Source organism: Camelus ferus, chromosome 5 (genome assembly GCF_009834535.1).
Source record: "Camelus ferus isolate YT-003-E chromosome 5, BCGSAC_Cfer_1.0, whole genome shotgun sequence".
Classification (NCBI taxonomy): domain Eukaryota; kingdom Metazoa; phylum Chordata; class Mammalia; order Artiodactyla; family Camelidae; genus Camelus; species Camelus ferus.
This window is the reverse complement of record NC_045700.1, coordinates 28,547,291-28,573,217: the sequence shown is the minus strand read 5'-3', so window position 1 is coordinate 28,573,217 and position 25,927 is coordinate 28,547,291.

The following is a 25,927-nucleotide window of genomic DNA, read 5'->3' as shown; positions in this document are numbered from 1 at the left end:
TATATTTAAAATGGTTTTCCTACAAACAGCATGTAGTTGGGTCTTGTTTGTTTTATTCAATCTGATTATCTCTACCTTTCAATTGGAACGTTTTATTTGTATTTGACTTTTGATATGATTAGGTTTAAAATCTACAAACTTGCTATTTGTTTTCTATTTGTTCCTTTTCCTCTTTTTCTGTCTTCTGTCAGATTATTTTTTATGATCCCATTTTATCTCCCTTGTTCCTTTATTTAGACATATCCCTTTGTTTCATTATTTGAAGATTTCTTTGGGGTTTACAGTATACATCTTTAATTTGTCGAAGTCTGTCTTCAATTGATGTAATACTATTTTATGTATAAGAACTTTACAAAAGCAGCTTTATTTTTCCCCCTCCCAGGTTCTGTGCCATTGTTTTCATACATTGTACTTCTCTCTGTAAAAAAAAAAAAAAAGCCCCACATTATTATTATTTTTGTTTGGTCAATTATTTATTAACATATATAAATAATAATAATAACTATTGTATACTTACCCATGCAGTTACCATTTTTGATGCTCTTCATTCCTTTGTGTAGATCCATATTTCTATCTCATATCATTTTCCTTCTGTTTAAAAGACTTCCTATAATTTTTTTTTTGTACTGTGGCTCTACTGGTGATGAATTCTTTCCACCTTTGTATGTCTGAAAGAAAAAGGCTTTATTTTTGAAAGATATTTTTGTTGTGTGTAGAAGTCCAGGTAGACAATTTTTCTTTTAGTACTTTAAGAATATTTCTCCACTATCTTCTCCCTTGAATTTTTCCTCTGAGAAATTTGTTGTCATCTTTATCCTTGTTCCTCTGTCTGTCCTCTTTAGTCCCTGGCTGTTTCTAGGATTTTTATCTTTATCACTGCTTTTGACCATCTTGATTGCTATGTGTCTTAGAGTAGCTCTAGTTCTATTTCTGTTTCTTGTGCTTTTGATTCTTTGAGCTCCTTGCATTTGCGGCTTTATAGTTTTCAGAAAATTTAGAAAAATTTCAGCCATTATCCCCTCAGTTTTTTTTGTTTGTTTGTTTGTTTGTTTTTGTCTCCTCTTCTGCCACTTTGGGGACTACAATTATACACTTTCTAGACTGTTGAGTGTTCCCACAGCCCACTGAAGTTCTGTTCATTACTTTAATCCTTTTTTTCTGTCTATTTTTCATTCAGGATAGTTTCTACCTCTTTGTCTTCAGGCCCATTAGCCTTTTCTTCTGTAATGTCCAATATGACAGTAGTCCTATCTAGTATATGCTTTCCCCCTCAGACATTGTAGTTTCCATCTCTAGGAGTTCAGTCTGCATCCTTTTCATATGTTTTTCTTCTCTATGAACAATTTGTAGCCTTTTCTCCACCATTTTGAGCATATGGAATATGGTTATAATAACTGATTTAATATCCTTGTCTACAAATTCTGTAATCTGTGTCAGTTCTGGATTGGTTTTGATTCATTGATTTTTTTTCTCTTCATGATGCTTCTCTGCCTTCCTGGCCATTTTTGACTGGGTACCATAAATTGGAATTTTACTTTGTTTGGTGCTGGATATTTTAATTCCTTTTTTAACCAATATTCTTGAACTTTGTTCTGTGATGCAGTTAAGTTACCCGGAAACAGTTTGATCCTCTCAGGTTTTCCTTTTAAGCTTTGTTAGGTGGGACCAGAGCAGAGGCTACGCTAGGGCTAGCTTTCCCCACTGCTGAGGCAATACCCTGCAGAATACCTGACGCTTCTTGCATGCCCTTGCATGACGAGGTCTAAGTGGTGAGACCAGGCTCCCTTTCCTGCCCTTGATGAGCCTTGCTGATTGCTCCCGCTAATACTTCCGGGTGGTTCTCTCCCCAGCCTTGAGCAGTTTCCTCACTGCATGCACTGATCAGTACTCAGCTGAGTACTGGAGGGAAACCTTCTTTTCTAGAGTTTTCTCTCCGTGCAGCTGTTCCCTCTCCAGTACTCTGGCCTCCGCTGACTCCCAGCTCCATTTCCTCAACTCAGGGGAACTACCAGACTCTGCTGGGGTTCCCCTTCCTTCTACCGCAACTGGAAACAAATGAAGTGGACCCTACAATTGTTGCTTAGAGAGAACTGGAAACTCTTCCCAGGCAATAAGCTAAGGGCAATGGTAGGGATCACCTCATTTGCTTCCTCTCTCTCAAGTGTCAGTGCCTTCATTGCCAATGTCCAGCATCTTGAAAGTTCTTGCTTTGACTATTCTGTTTGTTTCCATAGTTTTATCAGGTGGGAGGGTAAATCTGCTTGCTGCTACTCCATCTTGACCAGAAGCAGACGCCTCCCCAAACACTTGTTTAAAGTGAAGAATGGAGTTTATACAAATCAGAGTATTACAAAATTGTTGGCCTAATATCACAGGAATGTGGCAAAAATCATGAAAGTGCTTTGTAAATGACCAAAGTTTAGAAAACACCTGTTCACTCCAAATCACTCACTACACAGGAAAGTAGCTGAGGTCTCCATGGGCCAAGAGATGCAGTGAGGTTCCCACATTCCTTAGTGAGAGAAGTAAAACCAAATTCTTTTTTTCCTCTCACTGTGTCCAGTATTCTTGCCAATACTTCCCTGTTTCAGGCTACCCCAAACCTGCTCATTATAAAGAGAAATTTCATTTTCTTATAAAGTATACCTGATCAAATCATAATGCTTTTTTGCATTTGGAAGCCATGGAAAACAGCCCCTGGTCTGATTTATTTGTATTATTATCAAATCTTTTTTTCAACCTCCTTATAGACATTTTAGGGGCCAAATTGCTCACATCCCTTCCACTGAAATGATATACATTTGCAGTTCATCTGGAAAGGAAAGGGTTGCTGTGTCACATTAGGTGATGGAATCTGACACTGGCTTAAGGCCATCTCCCCTTGTAAACTGCTGTTTTTAGGAGGAGCAGGACAAGTCAGCTGCCACAGAAAGTGTGCATCTGACCCCTAGCTCTCCGTCTGGGCAGGTCCTTTCATCTATTAGGCATCATGAGTATGATTGCCTGGGGCCTTCAAAATTTCCAAGGACCTGTGGAAATACTTGCAATGTGGGGAAAAAAAATTGATCGGTTCCAAGTATTAAAAAGAAAATCACACAATTAAAACTGATGTTTTTATTTTTTAAAATGCAGCATGGGAACCTGTGGCTGCAACTCAACTCTTATGATTTCTATATGCATTTAATTCAATATGTTATCAGTTCATTTTACTCTGCTTGACATGATGTGAGTGAGAAATCCACTAAGGTCTTTAAAATGCCTCATATTCTCTTACTGAAATTCCAGAGAATTATCCAGTGTTGCTGGTCACCTTTGCTCGGAAATAGTGATGAATTCCACTACATCCAAGTTCAGTTACGGTTTTTCTTTTTTCCATTTTACCAAATGGGAGCATGGCTTTGGTGATTCCAAATCGGTTTGCATTTTTGTTTGTTAAATTTGCTTTGCCTGTGAAGCCAGTTCTCAAACAAGATGAGAGAATTCCAGATCCCACAGGAATCTATACATATATATATTTTTTTTTTCAGTGATCTTCTGTTGAAGACTTGTAACAGGTCTTAATTACTCCGTGGCTTCTGTAATGCAGTAGCATTTATATTTCTTAATTTTTCTAAATTAAATTAAATTTGCTACCAACACTCCTTTACCAAGGTTGATGAGAAGTTCGGTTACCAGGGCTTCAGCACCACTCTTGGCTCTTACAAGAACCCCAGGCTGACGTCATCCAGGCAAATGGAGGATAACCCAATTGGGGTGGAGTTTTTTCCTTATTTCACAGGCATTTAAGGACATCAAAGCAACCAGTACTGTTGACAGTCCCTCAAACAATCCTTCACCCCCTCACCAAGCTCAGCCAAGGAAACCTTTGCTGGGCCACCCCATGTCTAAGCTGCTTGGTCCTTAGTTGCAAGGGCACAGAGTCATTCCCATCTGAGGCTGTGCCATCCTTGGAATATCGCATTGCAGCTCCCTGATGCCTCTGCCCAGCTTCAAGAAAATCAGCCATAATCTGGGGTCAGGCTTCTTCCTTCTTCCACCCACAAAGTGCCAAGTCCCCATCTAATTCTCTTTCAGGCAGTGTAGCCCATTCCTTTGATGGAACTGGGGCAGTGTTTCTCATACTGTGATCCAAAGAACACTGGTGATCCCTGGTAGCCCATCAAATAATCTTCTTGTGCTTTACCAGTTTCAGATGAAAAAAAAGCATCCAAGCAATGTTATTCCCATCCACTTCACAAACTGGAAATGTAAGATTCAGTAAGACTTTTACAGAAATCCCTTCATCAGATCCTTTATAATAAACCCAAGATTTCCAATGAAGCCCCTGATGGAATAGATGCCAAAGGGAATGAGATGAGACATAGTCTAAGAAAAGACTAGTGTACGAGTTGGTGGTCTTGTTGGCAGCGTTGGGCATTAACTAATGGGAACTCTTCCAAAGGGCTGCCAAGGGCTCCTGTAAATTTGTTACTTATAGTAGTCTGTTTTCTTCAGCTCCCCAACGAATAGAGAACAGAACAGCTGAGGAAGCATCCTTATTACTCAAAAGGAAATGTTGACACACCTTGGGGCTTTGAGCTTTGAGCTGTGAGATGAACGGCCCAGCTTTACACCGATTAAAGGAGTAACATGGTGGATAGTAAGTGAAATCATGTAACGAAATCTACTCTTTTCAAAAGCCCCTCTGGCACTTGTTCTCATGAACATTGTTAGATATTTTAGGAAAAGCTAAGGAAACATTTTTAAGAGAGAAGAATGAGTTTAGTCAGTGGGATAAAAGCTATCTGGTAAAAGCTTCAATTCGCACCCTTTTCCCATGGTAGACCTCCCCAGGACGCTCAAATTCAGCCTAATACGCTCCAGAAGTATTGGTATGTTCCTTTTATTCCAGACATTAAGGTAACAGGATCTGAGATCAAAACCATAAACTACTCACACAGCAATACAACACAACCAAGAACAGGATTTTTTACGTGCTGCCTAAGAGCTCTCCTCAGTTCCCTGACAAACCTGCACGATCCTCTTGAGCAACTGCCTGCCTTTTAAATCGGTCCTGCGCAATTAACACCTCATCCCACCCAACTCTGTTCTCTACACTGGACTCTTGAGCACTTTATATTGTCAGTATGAAATACTGCTAATTATCGCATTGTCTTCTCACCAATTGCTGTTTGAGATTATTTTGTTTCCCCAACTAAATTTTAAACATCTTGTGAACAAAAAGTATTGAATCTCTTTGGCATACCAGAATAACAAAAACAAGCCTAAGTACCTAACAGCTATACAATTAGACAATCAGTAATTACTGGACTCTCGTGTTTAAACTACACATCAAAAATTTTTAAAAACTGGGTCATTTTTTAGGTTCCCTGCCCCCAAATTTGATAAAGCCTCAGATGTACTGCAAAATAGATTATTTGTTATGAAATCTTTTTTTTTTTTTTTCCTTTTCTTTTAAAAGTCTTTTTTAGAAAACACTGGTCAGGAAAGTACAATGTTCCCAGAGAGACGGTAACATCACAGGACAGCAAACTAAAAATGGACTTTCGCATAGAAATGGAATTGTTTTAGTTCTAATTTGAGTTCTGAAATTGGATTTATTTGATTAAGAAGAATAGAAGCATTTCTCAGGCTGTGTGAAGAGTTAAATTTGGGGCAGGTGGAAGACCAACCACACAAAGAACAAGACCCAGGTCAAAGGTCTTCCTGAAAGAGAGCCTTCCTCTCTCTGCTGATGAAACCCTTAGTGTCTGCCGCTGCCTTCAAAGCACAGGAAAGTGCACAGCCCTGCACAGGCCCTGGTCCCATCAGCTCTGTGACTGGAGGCGAGCTCACTGAATTGCAGGCAGATGACCTCAGTCGCTGACTGAATCTGTCGGGCTCACTTTTCGGTGTCTTAGCATCCTTTGGTAAATAACCAGAGCTTCCTTCCTCCGCTTCCCATCTGGTTTGCATCACTGACAAATTCCACTTTTCCTCTCTTGAAAAAGACATTCTTCTTCAGCCCTGCCCATGTGGAAGGACACATTCCACTCCAAGAAGAGCTGGAATGCAGTCTTCATCATAAAACAATGGTAAGTGGTTGAGATAAAGCACCCAATAAAGCAGCGGGAAGGAAAAACAGGCAGAAAGAATGTGTGCCTTCGCTTGGAGCATACTGTCCATCCATCAGCTGCAAAGGAATTCTGGAACAGGGCTTAAAGTCTCATTAAAATGCAATAGGGCATCAGGAAGTCAGATTTGGACCAACACCAATGAGATATTTTTCTTACAGTTCCTTTCTTCTGAACAGCCTTGCTGTGGGCTTTAAAGTTCTCTCTCTGACCAAATTTAGTGAAGTTGCTTTTTCCTCCTCTCTTTGATTGAGCCCAGAGCTTTGGGAAGGGCAGCGAAGTAAGCCGAAATGAAATTGCCAAACTTATGGTTCTCAAGTAAATGAGATTTTCTCTAATGCTTACCAACTGTCACCAGGTCAGATGGATTTTTCTGCTTGAAGTCCCTTGATGCATTAATTTCTCTGCCGTCTCACGGTAGCCTTCTGAAAGCAACCCGGGCAGCTGTAAAAACATAAAAAGAAAATGCGTAGCATAACTGGTGCACAGAAGGACAGTAAGAGATGAAAAGTGAGGCGAGGGCAGGGAGAAAGGTCTTCAGACAAGCATGTCGTTTGCTTGGTTTTCGACTCGGAGGGCAACCCACACAGTGGTCTACTCAGACCCACTGGGAAATGGCACCAGGTGCTGGGTCCGGGTCAGATGAACGCGAAATCCTAAAAGGCAGCCGCCACATACTCTCTTTTCTTGATTCATCTAGAGCGGAGACTCTTTAAAAGAAACCTTTGAAGCAGTGAAACCACAATAGATGAAACAGCCGAGAGCGGGGCGGCGCTGGCTGAGGCGGGGTCCCACGAGCAGCCAAACAAGGCGGAGCGTGGGAGGCTCGGAAGTCACCATTCTCAAAGGTCTTCGTAGTCCATGCGGCGGCGGCGCAGGATTGCATTGCTTTGAATACAGACGGCTGACATCTAAGTTGGAGGGCTAGCGGGCATTCTCTCCCATGCTGTCCTGTACAGTTTCTTACTCATTCTGGTTTCTTGGGCTAAAAATTAGTATCACTTTTAACAGATACCTCAAGTCTTATCACCTACCGTCTAACTGCCCTCACCTTCCTTACTTCAAAACACATTTCAGCACATATTTACTGGATGCCTCCAGTGTCCAAGGCACAAGGCACTCTGGTTATTAAAAATATAAGTAAGGACGGTAGGAGCCACAGCAGCAGTGGTGGTAATGACAACAGCAACACCCACATAGCCTTTCTTAAGGGCCAGGCCCTGCACTGAGCTCTTCACATGTATTGAGTCATTCGGTCATCTGAACAACACCCTAGGAAAGATATGATTATTATTTCCAATTTGCAGGTGGGGAAACTGAGGCATATAGCGATTAAATAATTTAGCCAAAGTCACATATGTAACCAGTGGCAGAGCTGAGATCTGCACCAGTCTGGCTCCTGAATCCGCGCCTTTAGGATACTTGCTTTCTGCGCACTGTCTCTGGGGGTTATTGTCTCTGCTGCAACATGGAAGTTTCTGCTCCTAGAGCTTTCAAAGCCCATCTCCTCTCTGGAACCTAGTAAAGGACTGTGGGCAATGGATACCCGAAGGGCTAATGACGTTTGGGGGCCCCTGGAAGCACTCAGAGGTTCTCTAGTACAAGGAGAGAGGATCGCGGGAGGAGATCAGACATCTGGCCAGCGAGGCCGGCAGGGGCTTTGGAGCATTGAGAGTCCAGCTATGACTACATATGTGACACGTGTACTAACCATCACTGTGTGACGCCTGGGGCTTACAAATTACACACATGATGTTTGAATTTTAGTCCAAATGAATACGTGGTCCCTGTTTTTTGGAAAGGGGTGATGGCAGTTACATTTCAGTAGAGATCTCTGGGGCCTCTGTAATTCATACTCTTCTCCCTTTCTTCAGTTGGCAGACATTTATTGAACATTGATTGTGTGAAGAATGTCACCGGCCTTTTCAGTAAACAAAGGATGTTGTGGCCCTAAATCCATCAGCCACTGCAGCCGTCCCTGAAGGTGCACCCTGAGGGGAGTTCAGGATGGAGAAAAACAGGGTAGTGGCCCCAAATAGTTAAGATGCATATCAAAGGAATGATTTCAATGAGCCCAGACTCTTGCATCCTCCAATTCATAGAAAAGCACTGAAATCATTAGCTGGAGATGTCTTTTTTGTGTGTGATTAGCAGTAATTTTTCTTATTTCTATTTTTTCAGCAAAAACTCATATATATCCTGACCCCTCCCTGACACCTTTGGAACAGCCCCTCAGAACTACCTGAAAGGCTGTATCCTGGGCCAAAGTCCCCAGTAAGTTCGTTGAATAATTCTCAACATTTAGGTTGTGCTTTTTTTTTTTTTTTCTTCAGTAGACAATTGTATGTCAGACAGTAGGGCAGGGGTTGAGAACACAAAAATACATACACAAACATAGTAGTCGTTGCCCTCAACAATCTCACAGTTTAGTGGGGAATTGACCTATTAAATCGTGAACACGCTGATAAGTGATGTGTCACAGGAGAGGTATGGCTATGTGTAGGTTGATACAGAGGAAGGGCTTGGAGGAAGTTAAAGAAGGCAGCTTAGTGGACGTGCTGCACAGGTCTTCATAGGTGACTGTGAGGTTGCTCAGATGGCAAGTGGGGGGAAGCACACGGGATCCATAGGGGCAGGTGGAGAGCGTCCAACACAGCCGCCAGGGTCCTGCTCTCCGCTTGCAGCCTGGACCTTTGATTTCACTGTGTCCTCCCTTGTTATCTGTCTTTCAGTTTTGAATTGCCCAAAGGAGGTGCCAGCAGGGACTCAGAGGACAGGAGGGGAGGAGCATTTCCTCCTCCATCTCTTCTCTGCTCAGCCAGGGTTCAGCTCAGCAGGAGCTGTGTTCTCTACCCAAGACTACACAGCTCTCCTGCGTCCAGTGAGAGAAGGGACGGATACCAGGAGGGGCAGGTTTGGCAGCTTCCTGCTGTTGCTGGCCCCAGGGTAGTTCTACGTTCCCTCACTGCCCAGACCTCTGTAAAGGGTTTCTTGAACCGTCTTCCATCAGTCTTTCGGGTGCACCATCTGTTCCTGTTGGGACCCTGCATGATGCAGCACCCTAAGCTTAGGTGATAGGGTATGCAGAGGAGGTGTGAAATAACACGGCTCATTTCAGGAGCTGCCACTAGTTCAAATGGCCGGAGGCAGAATTCAAGAAGCAGAGACAGGAGCTGTGCTCGCTCGGGAGGCTGGCAGGGGCCAGCTTACAAGCAGCCTCCTGTGCTAGGAGTAAGAACCCTTATTCCAAAGACTGTTAATACCACTGTGGTTTCTGTATTTGGCTTTTCTGGTGATTTCCTCAGGATTCCTCAGAATCTCATGTTATTTATGGCCTTGAATTTAAGGCATTGTTCTCCCCCGGAATTACAGAACAAAGCTTGCAAATAACCTGGATGAGAGGTAACAGAACTCCCTCTATGTTCTGCTGAGAAGCCCCTTGAGTTACTCTTAGGATTGAAAACACAGAACTTAGCTGAAGATGTAGCTTTCCTCTCTCAGTGTGGAAAGCCCTGAAACAAATTGTCTACTGGTAAATGATCTAGGATTGACTGCTCCTCTAGGGTAAAATATAGTTGTCCTTCTTCACTTTATCTTTCTGCTAAACAACCACTGAATTTCCTCAGGAACGTGAGCCAGTTAGGAGTTATGGTAAACCCTGAGAATAGCATGTCTCAGTATATTCCATATTCCTGCTCAAACTCAGACGTCCATCCCATCTGAGACTAGAAAGGGACCCAAGGGGATGAGAAAACAGTTCTTTATTACCGAGCACAGTACACTGAACATCATAGGATATTGCTGTGGGACTGATTGCTCTGAAACAGAGATACTTCAATATGCTCTATAGCCAGCCCTGGATGAGACAAATATTATAGGTGGGCTGAGCCAACACCCATCCCCAACCCCTTTATCCTTTGTCATCCTCTATCATGGAGAGGAGGAAGGTTAAATATTCATTTTACCCACGTCCCTTGCATAACGGATATGTGTTGAGATTCTGGCCAATGCAAAGTAAGTGGCAGTCTGCTGGGGGGTTTCTGGGAAAGACTTTGCATTTCTCAGAAAAAGGCACAATTGCAATTGGCATCATCTCCTCCTCCTTTCTTGACTTGAATGTGGAAGGGCTGTCTAGAGCAGCAGCAGCCATCTTGTAAGCAGGAGGAAATAACAAACATACATGAGGGCAAAAACATACAAAGAGATTGGATCCAAAATGGCACTGCTGAGCAGTTAAAAAGAACAACAATGTTCCCACCTCTAGATTTCTGGTTACATTAAATGCTGTTTAGGCTACTATTTGTTGAGTAATCCGTTCCTTTTTCCCTTGAATATTCTTTATTGTTTGTTGTTGTTTCTTTTTTTAAAATATATTTTTATTGAAGTATAGTCAGTTTACAATGTTGTGTCAATTTCTGGTGCACAGCACAATACTTCAGTCATATAGGAACATGCGTATATTTGTTTTCATATTCTTTTTAACTGTAAATTGCTACAAGATATTGAATATAGTTCCTTGTGCTATATAGTATAAATTTATTATCTATTTTATAATTAGTTTTTACAACTAAACACATTCTTAGGTAATATAGAAAACCCATAGCTATTCCATACTTCTCATTTCTCAGTTAGATCAGTGCTTTTTAAGACACTAGTACGGGCCAGCATTTTTTTCCAGAATGACTTTGACACGTCTCCTCACAGAAGTTAATGTTGCCATCCTATCTGACACACATTTGGCAGGAACAGTAAGTCCACTTCCATTCTCGTCCAGCTTGGATTCCATGATCATCATTACAATCAGTTTTGAAAAGACCTTCCTCTCTAACCCCTACTCCCACCCTCATACTCAATTGGCAAAACCCCAACAACAGAGAAATCCAACCGTCCCTCTTCTCATCGTGGGCAGCCAAGCTGCTGAAGGTTGTAGACTGGCTTCACATTAGATTCATCCTTGCAAACCCCAAATGGGCCCTCGACTCTGCTCCCAAATATTACTACATTTTTTTTTCAGGCTTACTTTTCCCTTCTCAGAGCAGGCTTTTATGCCCTCTTTTCTCTTTGCAAATTTCCTGTTCAGCTTTCTCCTCCCTCACTCTCATCATTTCCTCAGAAACTGTAACTATCAGGTCGCCTTCGCTCCCTGCCTCTGCAGCCATCTGTCTTCTCTGGCCTGCCTCCTGCTAGAACTGCAGAGATAGCATTTTTTCAGTTCAAAGTATATCCCTTTTTGCTCCACCCTGCTCTTTGAGCCAGGAGCATCAGCATCACCTGGGAAACTGTTAGAAATTCAGAATCTTCACACCACTCCGAGACCTGCTGAATTAGAATCTGCCGTGTAACAAGCTCCCCACGGGTTTTACACAGCCACCTATGTAACAGAGCAGGACCCAGTGGGGCCTTCCCAAGACAGACCCCCTCCCCGATATCCTCTGCTGTAGTTTCTCTCTGAAGTACCCAGATACTATTGTCTCAGATGCTAAAAAACACCACTAAATGGAAGAAATGAACTAGTTGATAATCATGAACACGTAGCCCCCAGACCTTCTGGCTACTAAGGATTGATTACCATCAACCAATCTGAGAATTGTGCACAGCTGATCACATACCCTCGGATGCCCCTCCCTGAGCTAGTCCTTAAACACGCTCAGCTGAAACCCTTCAGGGAGGTCAAAGGTTATTCTGGGCATGCGCCACTCACTCTCCTTGCTCGGCCCAGCAACAAACCCTTCTCTGCTTTAGCCGCCAACGTTCCAGTACCGTTTGGTATCGCTCCGCGCCAGACACGCAAACTTGGATTTGGTAACAATTCTGGTGAAGCTAGTCTAAGAGTCTATGCCCTGGCAGGTCAGGAATCACCCTTTTGGGGCAGCCCCTTCCCTGGGTCCCCAGCAGCTGCCGAGCTCACTTCACTCCGGGGAACTGGGGGAACTCTCCCTGAAAGGCGCTGGCCGCCCTGGCAGGAGGACGTTTGGAGCTGAGAAACATTGGGAACTACGGACCCCATTCGGCATTGCCTGCGGGTGAGTCGCACCAGCTTGCAAAGGCTGGGAAGTTTTTCCACTCCATTTGGGCTGGTTACAAGCCTCTCTGGGTTTGTTCTCTTTTGAGAACTGGTGCAGTCTGTCTGGGGGCCTCCGTCTGGGAGTGGAAGTGGAATTTTTAGAGGACACCTCCTCTGTCCCTGCAACCATAGCTTATTTGTTGTTTGTGTTTTTGTGTGTATGGTTTTGGGGTGAGCCACTGTGGTTTGGGCAGGATGGGAAGATTCTGCCAGCTCCACCTGGGCTCATTCCCTTCCCTCCAGGAAGCAAGCCATTCTGGGCTCATTGGGAGCCACTCCGGGTCCATTCTCAGGAGATCATCTGTTTGTAGGACCATGTTTGTTGTTGGTATGTGTGTGTATAGCAGCACTTGCGTTGGCCTGTTGAGACAGTCTTTGGTGAGAAACGCGGCTCGCTCGTGGTAACACCAAGGGTATCCTTCCCTGTTGCACTGGCTTCACCTGCAGCTGAGTTTACGGTGGGATTGTCCCTTTTTAGCTTTCACTCGGCTTCATCTCTGATGGGGCACTGGCTGGGAGTCTCCCTTTTGGGGCAAGGGAGGCTGTTTTGAATTGTTGTTTGCTTGATATAACATCAGCTGTGAATAATTATGGATGATCAAAGCTCGGATCCATCTTATTTTGCAAAACTGGGAGATCTTCAGCTATGCTCCTGTAAATGAAAGAAAATGGTATTTTACTGTAACATTGTGTGGGCTCAGGACTCCCTGAGATCTGGAGAACAATGACCCCTGACGGCTTTGCTGTTAAATCGCACTGGGCCTTTTGCAGCTTGGCTTTGATCTTGGCAGTGAATTGTGTGTGTGTCTCAGTCTCAGAGTCCAGATCTTCTTCTGTTCTCCTGGTTTTGCTGAAAGTGAGGCATGTGAATGTAAATGAATCACATATGTATTATTGTCTATTACTGTCATTTCTTTAAATTGAAGTGGGTATTAGGGAACTGAAAAAAAAAATCCCTGAAAATAGCCAAGACGGTTGGGTTTTGTAAAAAGCAACTACAGAATGAATTGACATTTCTCTTCTTGTGCCTTTGAGATGTAAATAATCTACCTGAACTCTCAAGGAAAAAAAAAAAAGGTTTTTTAAAACTCATAGGGAAAAACTGAGATCTGATTCTGTCTTTATGTATAAAAACAATTAGCTTGTAAATGAGCTCTGTTTAATTGACTAAAAGTAAGTGCTTACAAATTAAATACTAAATATAAAAGAATGAGTTTCGGGTTCATGTGATCTGGGAAATGTTGAACATTGAATTGATATATGATATTAAAACTGGTTTGACCTTGTTGGTATAATCAGTAGAGACATGTCTTTTATTGTTCCTAGGTCTACTGAAGGTCAATAAGTTCATGTTCTTTCTGTTGCAGTTTGTCAGCAAAGAAACCCAAAAAACAAAAAACAAAAAAACCTTGGTATGATGAAATTCTTATGAGTGAATTAAATGCAAATGACAAGAGCTTTTGGGTGAACTCTTTAGAAATAATTATATTTTAAGAATGTCTACTTAAAAGTGATCTCTCCAGATAATTGGTAATTTGAAATTTTAGAGTTGTGCTAAATTAAGCTAAATGATAGAAGTTTATTGAATAGTTGAATAGGTAGGTCATTTCCAAACAAAATAAGATATTGAAACATTCACTGGAAGTTAAGATTTTTAAGTTAAGGATACTTATTTAAATATGTAATTAAAGCTACTAAAGAAAACAAAGGAAACATTGCAGTATGCAATAGGAAAGTATGATGTGTGTTTTGAGTGAAAAAAAGGTATGAGAAATTGAATTCGATTTTGTCAAGGGAAAAGAAATTTGGTCCTAGAGCTGGTCGTTTCTAGATGGGGGAAAGAATAAAAAAGGACAAACTGGTAAGGGTAGAGAAATTGTGGAAAATTTGTAGAAAGGAAGCCCTAAAAAAGGTGTTCTGTGCATGGTCAGGATGAGATTAGATTGAAGTTAATCAGGTAAATGGATTTTGTTATTAAAAGTAGGCTAGTGCGGGACTAGATTTGGTTCCTCTCTGTTAAAAGAACAAGTTTTCTTAAAATCTTTCTGATAACATATTGTGTGAAGCTTTTTTTATATTTTGACAAACTTTCAAATTCTAATTAAAGTTCTATTGACTTCAACTAGCTTTGGGATGCTTCAAAGAGCCCCTGAGGCATCTCAGAGAAAAATGTTTAACTGGGAAAGTTCGGTGTATCGGATTGCACAGGAGGCGTTGTCAATGAGTGACAAGCCTCCGCAGACTGTACAGTGTGCGTGAGTGTTCTTGATATCGGTGTTCTAGAAATTGTATGGAGCTTCTGAAATTTGGACATGTCCTGGTATAATGCTATAAGTTGTTATCTTGGAATGTTGTACTTCACAGCAACTGATTAAGCTTGTCAAAAACACTAATGAGATCTTTGGCCTTGCCTTTTTAAGTCTTTCGTCACTCATAGTTAAGCTGATGCTTTGCAAAAATGCTTCATCTTCAAGAAGATTCATAAAGGGGACTTGACAAGTACAGGTTTCTTTTCTACTGCAGAGCTGGGTAAGATATTTAAAAGGTCTAATGAAAACACTGATTTTTAAAAACTGTTTGTAAAAAGGATTAATTACACAAAATTGAGTGAACTAATGAATATGGTTGGAATTTTTTGGTCTTGTCTGAAGTATTGCTGGCTTTTGATCTATATTTTTCAATAAAACTGTTTACCAAATGTTTGTCTCCATATCAGTATTACCCCTAAAGTTCACAATAGAAAAATAATTCTCTTATGGAGTTGTCACAGTAAATAACTCATGATGTATAACAATGCTTGCTTTGAGTCTGTTGCTACAAGCACACGTATGCTGCTTGTGTAGCAATTGGATACAAGTGATAAAATGTATGGCTTATAAAGTGTTTCCCCGCTCGCGTACCTCTGAGCCTGTTCACAGTTTCTGATTAGTTTTCCCCCAAGGTGGATAACCAAGCAGAGGCAGAGGAGGCCTTGCCCCGAGGGACATGATCTCAGCCTGGGGCAGGAGCCACCAGCCCAGCTTCGTGGGACAGATATTTTAATCATCAATGCTTTCTATTCAAAGATTTGCAATCAAAAGGGGAAATGATGGGAAAATCTGCACATACTAAGGTATGGGGAAGTCATTCTGGCTTATGCATGGTTTGACTTAAACTTTACTGACCAGAGGGGCCTGTTTTATGGCCTTTTGGACATGCATTGTTCATCTGCTTTGACGCTGAGGAGGGGAATGTGTCTGAAAGTCAAAATGGAGTAGTCGTGGTTCAGACAGCCAAGGTAAACCTAGGCGGCCGCTGCGGACGTGGCTTCAGGCATGTGGTCGAACTTCCCGGGCTGCGCCATACATGGGTTGCCACCCGTCATTCTCAACGCAGTGTCTGCTGGCAGATGGCAGCTGCTACCCTGTGACCTCAGGGCCTCCTCTTGTCACTAAATTTTTAGACAATAAAACTGCTTTAGATCAGATGCTAGCAGAATAAAGGAGATATGCGTACTAGCTCTTGTTAGATTTATGTTAATACCACATCAAAAGTTAAAACCTACTCAGATAAAAGTAGACAACTGCCCAGCTGGCTGCAAGTCTCCCCCGAAGTGCCAGGTCCAGACTGGTTTTCAGGCTTTGTCTCCTGAAATCCTCAGGAAATGTGATCTTAATCATGTTAAGACTGGGATCCAGGAATATTTCCTACTTAGTGTCTATTCTCCAGATTGAGGTAGGACTACAGCCTGTTTCAGCAGGAAGCAGCCAGAGTGGTCATCACCCCGTTCCCTGAAGGATTTGGGGAAGGGATGGAACCGAATTGGAGATTGAAACTGAGTTCCTGTGCCGGGTTTACAATTAACCTCTGTATCCAAAAGTATCCAAAATACTATCCCCTTTATTGTCCAACACCTGTTCTCAAGACTGAGGCGGATCAGATAAAAGGGAGGGCGTGTGTCCCAGCAGGACCCGATGGGGCCTTCCTGGGACAGACCCTCCCCCATGTCCTCTGCTGTAGCTCCTCTCTGAAGTCCCCAAATAATAGTATCGCTGGTGCTAAAAATAACTATCAGCAAATGGAAGGAGTTACCATCTCTTGGTAATCATGAGTATGTAGCCCCCGGACCTTCTGGTGCCTAAGGATTGGGCACCATCAACCAATATGAGAATTGTGCACAGCTGATCGTATTCCCTGGGTCACTCCTCCCTCAGCTGGCTTTTTAAAATGCTCAGCTGAAACCCTTCAGGGAGTCCAGGGTTTTGGGGGCATGAGCCGTCCATTCTCCTTGCCCAGCCCTGCAATACACCTTTCTCTGCTCCAACTGCCAGCATTTCGGTTTGTTTGGCCTCAGTGCAGGTCAGGCACAGGAACCTTCATTCAGTAACACTTACACCAACATGTGAAAAGCACTGCTCTTGACTTGATTGTTTCTTAAACACTTTCGTCTTCTTGTCATGCTTATTCTCCTGAGTCTTCATTGACTTTTTCCCCTAATTCCTTAGTTTTGATCAGAAAATACTGTCCTATACTACCTAAGAAAATCAAAACACTCCAGGGCCCACATGTTTTCCAACGACTAGTCTGGTTCCCTACTTCCCTTGACCAAGCCCCTGAATTCATTTTCCACACCTGTTGTCTCCACTTCCTCTTCTTCCATCCGCTCATCAACCTGAGCTGATAACCGTCTCTTCCATTCCACTAGAAACAGCTCTTGTCGTGTCCTCCATTTCCTCCATGGAACATCCCCCAGAGCCCACGTCTCTGATACTTCTAGCTCGCTCCCCGCTGAGCTCTCCCAGCTGAGCTCTGCTTAGTCTGCAGCTATTCCTACACCGGCTTTTCTGACCCTGCGTTCTCCAGGGTTTCCTCCTTAGCAGCTTCTCCGTGTCTTTTGCCAACTTCTCTTCGTTTACCTCAACACTAATTGTTGTGGTTCCTAAGGCATAATCTTGGATTCCTTCTCTACCTTATCCTCAGGTGATCTTGTCCCATTTCATGGATTAAACATCACCTACATGCTGTTTTCCCAAATTTCTCCAGGCTCAGAAACCCTTATTGGTAAATTTACCTGCTTGTGTGATATCTCCATGTGACTCATAATATCTCAAAATAGTTATATTTAAAACTGAACTTTTGATTCCTACCCTCTCCTCTCAAAAACTTTTTCTCCCCCAGTCTTCTCCATCTCAGTAAGTGGTACCACCATCACCCGATGGTGTCAGCCAGAGACCTAGTAATCATTCTTGATGGCTCTTTCCCTCACCTCTACAACTTAATCAGCCAATAAAGCTATTCCTTTTACTCCAAAATAGATCTTAAGTCACTCTCCACCTCTCCATCTCAGCACCCTAGCCAAGCTGCTGTCATCTTTCACTTGAACCACTGTAGAAGCCTCTTAACTGGACTCCCTTTATCATCTTGCCTCCTCGATTCCATTCTGCATATGGAGACCAAATTAGTCTTTTCAAAACACAAATCTGATTAAGCACCTGACTGTGTAGAACTCTTCAATGGCTCCTCATTGCATTTAGAATAAACTTCATATGTCTATAAACGGTCTGCATAACGTGACTCCTGCCGACCTCCTTGCCATTCTCTCCCTCCCCATCTGTGCTCAGCTTCCCTTCAGTTTTTGAAAACCCTGAGTTTCTCGCACACCTGGGAACATAATGTTTTCTCTTCCTGGCTCCTTCTAATTGTTCAGGGATCAGTTTAGCTGTCTCCTCTTTAGAGACCTCTTCCTTGACAACCATATTTAACCACCACATACTTGCCCTTCACCCTCCACACTGCTCCCTCTTTTCTTTTCAAACTCATTTCTAGGCAGTGCGAAGGAATGTGTCTTACTGAGGTAGCTTGAAGTCTGTGGTATATGTTAAGAGAGACACCTCTTGCTGGAAGGAAGGCCCTGGAGACAGCAATTCAGCAGGATGGGATTGGACTGGCACTCTCCCATGCAAGGTGTCTCTGAAGTCTGAAGGTGCCAGTGTTGGCCAGTGCGTACTGGGCCATTATCCCACTGGCGCCAGCGAGCAAGACCACACTCTTGTGGGTGGCGTGGGCTTCCCCGTGCAGAGAAGGCATTTCCCCTGTCAGTGGCCTAGGTTGCTTCTGGAACAGGAAACAAGGTTTGGAGAGATAGGCCTCCGACTGGAGGAACTAGGAATTGCATCCCAGCCCTGGGCCTTGGCTCTGAGGGCTGGACGTGCCTTGCAGAACTTGGCGTGACCTGGCCTCTCCACGTGTGGGCCTGTGGGCTGTGCGTAGGGCCAGTCTGCACCTAGCTGTGCTCTGCTCACCGCTGTGGTGTCCAGATCAGGAGCAGGACCTCTTCCCAGGTTGGAAAAGGAATGGGAAAGGGAAGAGCATTCCGCCTCACAGGGCCAGATTGGTGTTTGATGCACTGACCTGAGGGAGACAGAGCCCTTGGGCTTGAAAAAGAGTGTCAGAGGCCTCGGTGAGGAACAGAGAGCGGTAGGGACCCTCTGAGGGGCTCATTCCTGAGCACTGCTGACAGAGCACTCAGTAGGTCCCCGTACAGTGGGGGAACACGCGGACTTCTGTCCCCACCTTCAGGATGACAAGAGTCTAGCCCCTCTTATTCACAGCTCATTACTTGTATATGTGAAAGTATATTTCTGGCCATAGGCTAGTGAGAACTTCTCTTGTTGAAGGTGGCATTTCTTGACTTATAAGTTACATCTTGTCAGAAATCTTTTAGAGGCTATGACAGAAACCCAACTCAAAGTAGCTTATGCAAAAGAGGAAACTTATTGGCCCATGGATGTGAGAAAGAGCCTGGGGCTCAACCATGTCGAGGACCCAGTGCAGCCCTCTCTCTCCCAGCTTTGCTCTTCTCTGGGCTGGCTTCATTCCAAGGGAGACTCCCCACTGCTGTGACAAAGAGAACACTTGCCAGTCTTAAGTTTTTCTCTCCTTCCAGTTAGCAATCCAAAGGGAAGCGTAAGAAAGAGCTGCTTTCCTGAAATTACTCACAAAAATCCTAGAGAGGACTCTGATTGGTTGGCTTGGGTCACATACCCACACCTGAACCAATCAGTGTGCAGGCTAAAGGGATGGCCCAGCCTGAGCTGGGCTCCAGAGGAGGTGAGACCATGTGGTCAGACAGCACCACCCAATAGGAGATGGAAAAGATGTGGAAGTGACGAAAAATAGCCGTCTCTTTCAGTGAAGAGCATATAATTAGTTGGTAATAAAACCAAAGGCCCTGACCAGTGGGAAATGGAGACGATCGACTGATGTGCAGACCCAAATGGTGCAGAGGAGCAAAGAGGGAGAAGGAAAAATCCTCAGGGCCAAAAAGAAAAGGGATGATAAAAAGCAAAAAAAGGTAAAGATGTATTGATTCCAAAATAACCGAAGAACCGAGCACACAGTGGAAAATGTACCATAGACTATGTGGATTCCCATGATTTCTGGGAGGTATAGAAATGATTCCCAGAGCTGAAGCCCTGCGATGTACAACCCAAGACAATGTCACCCCCTTTAGCCTGGAGGGAGGAAGGGAATCTATTCACAGACTGGAATTTGAGATACCAGGAGAAAAGTCATACATACGAATTCAGATTTTAAATTTGTCCTCTATTATTTCCTGAAAATTGAATTTCTGTGCAAGATATTCATATTTTAAAATATTCATAAGAGTTCTGGGAATGGGAAATAAGCCAAGAGTGGCCACTTTCCCTGAAGCAGAATATCATTGGGATTTATATCTTATCAAACTAGTATAGCATTTTGCAGATAATACCCATGTAGACAGATTCTACATGTTGGTGATGACCTTGAGACATGATCTGGTGAGACCTTACCAAAAATTTAAAATCAGGCCCCAAACGGCTACCTCACCAGTCAGTCTCTGGAAAAACAGCCTGGCTGTGGAATCCTGTTACAGATAAATGCCTGGAATGAAAGCAGATTTCATAGACCAGAAACCATCCAGTAGCAAGTATATAAGTGTCTTCACTTCTGAATCCCTTAAAAATAAGAAAAGCCATATGGATAGGGAGGGGCACACAGAGAAGGAGAAAAATTTTAGAGTATATTGCCACTGGCACCTTATTTTTTGCAAAAAAAAAAAAAAAAACAACCTACAGAAATTAACATAGCACCACGGTAGGCATAGGACTTTGTTGGCATAACATCACGTGACAGAAGGGTGGCTTTAGCCAAAACTAAAAAGCTGCCATGGCTTTAGCTGAAGGACCAAGAGAAAGATGTATTTTATTTTCAACATTTTCATTCATCATCTTCCTTCCACAATCCCCTGGTCCCTTATCTACAGCCATGTTCCTCGGCAGTGTCTGCAGCACTGGGATTCCCCCTGGTCAGCAGCTCTTTGACAGCTAGCAACGTGAAAAAGAGCAAAATGTCTAGAATGGCTGAGGTACATCCACGGGGCTGTGCGAGTGATGGAAAGGAAAGAAGGAGAGTACAGGTGTCTCTCAACCACCCCCTCAGGAGACTAACCAGTTTCACAAGAAATCATCAAAACAACTATTTCATTGAAACTTAAACACCAGCCATCATCACTCTTAAATTATTTTCTCAGTGCCACTCATCTTTCAACTTCAAGAGCTAGGACACTATATCACTTCGTTCCGAAAATATAATACTAATAAATACCACACCTTGCAGGTTCAGTTTAATCAGCCCTGTCTTGAAATAGCTGTTTACTAACTTTGCATTATATAATTAAATGCCCAAACACTATATTTAAGAAACATTAAAACTGTCGCTTATGCTGATGGGAGTTGGGAAATTCCAAATGAAGAATGTCTAATGGTACTGCAAACATAAGACTCCCCATGAGGACAGCAAATCAGAATGGGAACTAGCAAGTATGGGTCCCCTTCTATTAATTATTGTGATACGTGAAGAATACAAAAGGCGGGAGCTCAGGGAGGCTTCGAATCTGCTTCAACATTTCTTCCTTTAATGAATCCAATTCTCCAAAACTGAATTTGTTGTGAGTTCCGAGAAGCTCCTAGCTGGGAGGGTTTTCAGGAAGAGGAAGAGGGTTGTGGTCATTTCTTCCACTTTGCAGACTATCCATTTCTTCTCTGTCATTTCGTGTCTCTCCACCCCTCCACCATCAGGTGGGAAACCCTGGGCTCATTCTTGATTTCTCTTCCCGAATGCCTATCTTTGACAGTCTCATATCTGAGCATCCCCATCCACTTCGCATGGCCTCACCCTAGTGAGTCACCCCTACTGTCGTCCCTTCTCTGTCCTATTGTAAGTGTCTCTCAGTTGGTCTCCGACCTTCTGATACCATTTTACTCTAGCCTTTGCTGCTCATGCTATCAAGTTAGCTTCTAAGATGTTGCCTGTTTCACTCCCACTACCCAAACACCACCTGTACACCTCAAACTCTTGTTGCTGGAATTCAAATTTCCAGGCCTGTTTTTAATATGTTTCAAAGCTTTTCTATTTAAAAACTCAGTCAAATCAACCTACTACTTCTTCCTTAATAGAGTAGGTAATTAACCTAGCAGTGTTTGGTGTGTGTATGTATGTGTGTGTGTGTATATACACACACACACATATATACATATATATTTATATATGTATAAATATTGGCCTAACCTATTTGTAATAAAATAAAGCGGTTGCACTCCTAGATCTTTGCCCATGTCATTCCTCCTTTCTAATGCTCTCCCTGTCTTTGCCACTTGTCAAAATTTGATCTTTCTTCTAGATCAGATTCCGCCTCTTCCATAAAGCCTTTTCTATCCAGACCACTGTGGTTATTCTCTCTCTAAACTTCTGCAGCAGAGGTCTGTTGAAAGCAATATTTGGTTCCCTCTTGAGTGAGAGGAAGCTGAGGTATTTATCCACCAACTTCCATCCATCATTGGTTGAGCTCTGTCTCCAGGAACATTGATGCTCTGGCATCTTGACCTGCCTCATGCATGAGCTGAGAGGAAAACCCTCGGACAGAAAGCAGCTGGTCTTATGGTAGAAAACTGCCAGATTGTAAGGGAATGTTGAGGCCTGGGTACACATAAGCGAATATCCTTTCATGGTATTAGGTGTAGAAAAGCTTCCCCAGTGAATCCCCTGTGTTTCAGATCCACTGCTCCCTGCTCTCGTGTTGTAGCAGTAACCCTATTCCCTCAAACAAGCAACTCTAGTAACTTCTTTCTCTACCTCCTAGACCACAGGAGTAAGGAGCCCAGAATAACTTAGCAGCAGTGGATCAGTGTGATGTTCTGTGGAATATCATGAGAACAACATGCTGGGGATTATATTCTGCCAGAGAGCTGGACGGTTAACGTAACCCTGGGGCACAGGTCTGACTGGGTGCAACTGTCCATCCCAGGTGAATGGATGCTACTTTGGGTTTCTACTTCCTGATGCAGCCTGAAGAATTTATGTGCTAGTAAATAGTTGCACACTGAGTGCAAGAGGCTCTTTTGATATGTCCTAGTAAAGGTACTGTCTCCCACACTTGCTGTGATTGAGGCTATGCCTTGGTTAAGTATGTGGTGGCCCTCCATAATGTGCCATGATCTACCTGGATTTCTCAAGGCTTGCATTAGTATGTTAAATGTAGAAACCAGTGTAGGAAATACATGGAATACCCTGGGTTTATCCTTTGTCTGAAATTTATCTGTAGAACCTCTGAAATCTTAATGGAGGTAATAAGAATGAAAAACAAAGCTGCTTTCACTGACAAGAGTTGGAGATTGGCTCCACCTCGATGCAATCTGCTGTTTTGCTCTGGGAAGACCACCAGAATTGACCACTGATTCATGTGAATGATAGATACTATTACTAGAAGTAAGGGCTTTGAGATTCTCTGGCTGTATGTTACTAAAAACGTTACCTATGTCAGAAGCAGAGAACACTGAAGAGGTAGGAGGCTGGGACCTCAAAGTGTGAAATGAGAATCCTAGCCTAGATCCTAGTCTCACTCAGGAGGAGTAATGTTGGTCACCTCTGGATCAGGCTAAAGCTTAGCCTTAACTCTTGGTGTCCTGCACATGGTGTTAAGACGGAGTAATTCAGACTTTGGGGAATATACTTGTGGGTTCTGATACCATTTTTCCAGGAGAGGTACAGAGCCAGGGTTGGGCTTTCCCTCGGGGGCCAGGTTGCTTCCACTCTCATTCGTCCTGGGAAGAGTCATCTCCTAGGATAAGATAAAGACTAAAAAGAGAGGTTTTCAAGGAATTAATACTTTGAGGTAGAGATAAGCATATAAACAAATAATTATTAAAATAATTATAAGCAAGAACAGGAGAACTAGGGTATTTTCATCACAAGTTTAGCTGCCCAAACGGGTTTAGACTGAAATCCTATGAACCCCATTTCCACAGAAGGGAAACACACAATCCAGATCAAGGATCCACAAAACTAGAAAGCAACCATTTTGTTTTGCAAAATCATCTCCAAGGTGATGGAAACTCTATCAAGAGGAAATGGGCTAAGATCTAGGATAAAGGAAGGAGCAAAGGAGATAAGAACAGTAGAAGCTGGTTATATTGGGTTCACTCCTGGCAAAACCTTGGATGGAAAAGACCAACTCTGACTGACCATTATGAGTTTATCCTGCTACTGGAGGCTTGCTGAGGTGCTAAATATAGGTTACTCTCTGACCAGCCCCAGGGACTTGTTTGGAGGGACACGTCTATGACTGGTGCCCATGAGAGACAGTGGGGGCCTCCACAAGGCATAGCCCCATTGTCAGAATGGGAAGTTTTCTCTCCACACATCTTAGGAGACTATTTTGTAACATTATTTGGTTTGCTGTCTCCTATCTCCATTGATTTCTAAGGCAAACACACTTACTAAGCGAGTTAGAAAACCAACAGTTCATGCAGTGACATAATCACCCCTCTCTACAGAGCATATGCTCACAGCCCCAAAGGGCAGTCTTATTATTCTACCCCCACTGGACAGATCCTAATTACTGCCAAGCCTGTTATAATAAAAAGTAAGCATATTAGTCCCATCTTTATGTCACATAAAGAGATGCTAAACATTACACCTGGGGATTTGGTACCTTCTTTTCACAAATGTGTCCCTCTTTCCCTTTGCTTCCAGTGCTGCCAAATGTTATCCTTTAGTCTGAAGCTAATGGCTAATGCCGTCACTTCGTTTACTCAGCAGCTGTGGCCCTCATCTAAATGAATACATGAGTAAATTATTATGCAGTGAGTGCCCATGGTGTCCTGAACTATATTAAAAATGAGGAGTGATGGCCCCAAGGAATAAGTTTCTATTTTCTTTGAAGCTCAGAATCTGTGTGAGGAATAGATTAAAACCAGGACAGAGTTCACCTCCCAACTGTGAACTAGAAAGATGAATAACTTGTGAGAGTACATTACTTTGGTTCTGGGATTCATTTTTGTATTAACCTGTACAGGTATGGATGAAATCCTGGGAGTTGGTAAACCCTCAGTCAGGATAACAAACCCATAAGGTGAAGCTCTAATTCTGCCAGGAAGGTGTTTGATTTGCCCTTGGCGGTCCATTCCAGACTGAAGAGGCCATCCCTGTATAGTCAGGGGCCCCCAGGCTCTGGTAGGATTTTGGAGAGATCCTAACAGAAGGACTCTTTACAGAAGTTTGGGTAGGATTAAGGGAAACTATAGGCAAAGCTGAGGAGCCCAAGGATAGCAGCAGGGTAAGTCATTACCACCCTAAGAAAGATGGGAGGAGGAAGGAAACATGGTGCTGGAGCCTGGGTGAGCTGAAAGAAAGGAAAGGGGTCCCCTGGGGAGGAGTGGTTGTCATGGAGGGGTGCAGCACGGACAGAACTGCAGTGCCGAAGCCGAGGGAGTAGGGAGGAAATACTCTGACCTCTCTCCTCCTGCCCTTTGATCTCTTGCATTGCTCACACTGGTCCAGTCCAACCAGAAACCAGAGGTTGATGGAGCCCAGATGATGTAGTCAGGTCAGGAGAGAAGAAGGAGGAGTGTGGATTTGGGAACGCGCACAAGATGAATGACCAGCACAATCACCATCTAGACTGAGGCAAATGCCAGCCTCCATCAAATTGTCTTTTCTTGCTCATAATATAATATTTCCCCAAATATATTCCATTTGGGGGTGGGGAAGGAAGGGTAGGTCTGTGCATAAGTTCATTTAAGAAACCCTGAATTAACACATATAAACAGGATCCACTACTCCAGGAGTTTTCAAAGCTGCAATAGGCCAAGGTTCATAATTTTTTTTCCAACAAGTAATTGTTCAGAGCTATGATGAACCAGGCGCTGGGCTGGGTGTCGGTGATACGGTGGTGAGCAGGGAAGGCCACTGCACCTGCAGGGCTTGCAGTCACGTGGCAGGCAGACCATAAACAGCAAACAAGAAACTGATGACAAAACGTTGAAGATGAAGTTCTCAGATGAAGGTAAATCATGCAGCATGTCCCAAACCAAAGTTATTTAGCTTCAGAAATCTGTATTTATGAAAATTTTATAGGGAGTAAAGGGCTCTCTTGGAGAAAGGCCGTTCTTAAGTTTCTCTTCACTATTAGTTACATATTTTTGCTCTGAAATTTACATAATTAAGTGCCTAATACCTAGTTTTGATGACAGCTTTTCACCCTGCTGGCCCTAGACAGTCCATCAGAAAATAAATTGGATATTTATGGAAAACGGGTAATGGGAAGGTGACATGAAAAGGGTGAAGCAATGTCTTAGTTGTCAAAGCGATTCAAATCAACTTAGCACTTTATTGCAGTGTAGACTTTTTCTTGGACTCTACCCTGTAAGGCAAGAAGATGTAACTGAAGCGG